Genomic DNA, 2,500 nt, shown 5'->3' on the forward strand with positions numbered 1-2,500 from the left:
TCTCCTCACACACACACCACTTTCTCTCATCACACACACACACACATACACCACTTAGTCTCTCTCTCACACACACACACACACACACACCAAGGCTTTCTCTCTCTCTCTCTACACACACACACACCATTGTTCTCTCTACTGCTCACACACACAGTGTATTACACACACACACACACTTTACACACCACTTTCTCTCTCTCTCTCTCTCATCCTCTCTCTCTCACACACACACATACACCACTTTCTCTCTCTCTCTCTCTCTCACACACAATAGTGTTAAAAAGAAATATACTAGTCTGACACATCACACACATACACCCACTGTTACAGTTCTCTCTCTCAAGTGCACACACACCACTTTCTACATCTTATGTCTCTGTACAGTGTTAGTGTCTCACACACACACAGTTACACACACACACACTGAAGGGTTACAATGCACAGTGTTAGTCTCTCTCTCTCTAGTATACAGTGTTGAGCACACTTAGTGTACACCTCACTCTTTCTCTCTCTCTCAATCTCTCTCTCTCACACACAATAATCCACTTTCTGAATTTTAGTGTACAGTAATGACACACCACTTTCTCTCTCTCACACACACACAGTCACACCACTTTCTCTCTCTCTCTTCTCTCTCCTCAACAGCACCACCACTATCTCTCTCCTCACACACACACAGTCACACCACTGTTCTTCTCTCTCTTTCTCTCTCACAGTGTTAACACACCCACTTATTAGTGTTTACACCACTTTCTCTCTCTCTCTCTGCATATGACAAGGACACACCTTAGTGTACAGTGTTTAGTGTTATCTACACACATGTACAGTGTTAGTCTCTAGTCTCACACACACACACACACAGTACACAGTGTTAGTGTCTCACACACACACATGTTGAATTTATCTTAGGTGTACCACTTAGTCCGAGTGTCACACAGTGTTAGTGTTTAGTGCTAGTGTTTATGTCACACACACAATTCACTTTCTCTCTCTCTCTCACACACACACACACATGTTAGTGTTACTGACACCATGTTAGTGTTTCTCTCTCTCACACACACACACACACACACATCCACTCCCTTGTCTCTCTCTCTCACACACACACACACACATCACACACACATACAGATCTCACTTTCTCTCTCTCTCTCCTATCCTAGTGTACACCACTGTTAGTCTCTCTCTACAGTGTTAGTCTTTAGTCTCTCACACACACACCACTTAGTCTCTTCTCAGTGTCCTAGTCTTAGTGTCTACACACATACAGTGTCCAGTCTCTTCTCTCTCTCTCTCTCTCTCACACAAGCACACTTAGTGTACAGTATAATTAAAGGAGTTTTCTCTCTCTCTCTCTCTCTCTCTCTCTCTCTCTCACACACATAAAGCAAGATGCTTAGTGTACTTATATTAGTAAGGAGGTATTATCTCTCTCTCTCACAAAGTACAGTCACACAGTGGCCACCACTTATGTCTCTCTTAGTGTACAATCACACACACACACACAGTGTGTTAGTGTTAGTGTACAGTCTCTCTCTCTCTTAGTCTAGTATACCCAGTTATATATCTCTCTCTCACACAGAACTATATACCACTATATCTCTCACATCACACACACAGTCACAGTATACCAGAGTATATCTTATACTTCTGTTATAAGATCTCACACAGGCATGTTGTAGTCTTAGTGTACAGTGTTAGTCTCTCAGGTGTACACACACAGTTGGTATACCAGTCTTTCTCACACAGTCTTAGTGTACCACTAGTTCTCTCTCTCTCAGTCACAATTAGTATTATTTTAGTACAGTAAGTCAGTCTTACACCACTTAGTCTTCTCTCTCTCTCTCTCTCTCTCTCTCTCTCACAGGTGTTATCTTAGTGTACAGTGTTAGTAAAGTAGTGTTAGTGTCACACACACACCACTTTCTCTCTCTCTCTCTCTTACACACACACACACACATGTACACCACTGTTAGTGTTAGTCCTGACACACACACACACACCACTTTCTCTCTCTCTTAGTCTTAGTGTCACACACACAGTCTTAGTACAGTGTTAGTCTCTCTCTCTCAATAATACAGTGTCAATACACAATAATAATATTACACCACTTCTCTTCTCTCTCTCTCACACACACACAGTGTTAGTGTTAGTGTTAGGGTACACCACTGTTAGTGTTAGTCTCTAGTGTCACAGTGTTAGTCTGGGTCTCTCCTGTTAGTCTTAGTCTTAGTGTACAGTAAGCACACATAGCACCACTTTCTACACACACACACACACACACATACACCACTTGTGCTTTAGTGTCTAGTGTCACACACACACACCACTGTTAGTGTTAGTCTCTCTCTACAGTCTCTCTCTCTCTCTCACACATACACCACTTTCTCTCTCTCTCTACAAAGGTCTCTCTCTCTGGGCACAGTGTTAGTGTTATCATAGGCAATTCACTCTCTCTCTCTCTCTCTCTCTCCCTCACACACACACACACAGTCTT

At 42.6% G+C, this 2,500-nt stretch overlaps 1 protein-coding gene across 1 annotated transcript in view; it reads left to right on the forward strand.

Annotated features, from left to right (window-relative positions):
* The window catches only part of krr1 (KRR1 small subunit processome component homolog), a 15,573-nt gene that overhangs the window by 5,072 nt on the left and 8,001 nt on the right, over positions 1-2,500 (forward strand).

This window comes from Hemibagrus wyckioides, linkage group LG19 (genome assembly GCF_019097595.1).
Source record: "Hemibagrus wyckioides isolate EC202008001 linkage group LG19, SWU_Hwy_1.0, whole genome shotgun sequence".
Lineage (NCBI taxonomy): Eukaryota > Metazoa > Chordata > Actinopteri > Siluriformes > Bagridae > Hemibagrus > Hemibagrus wyckioides.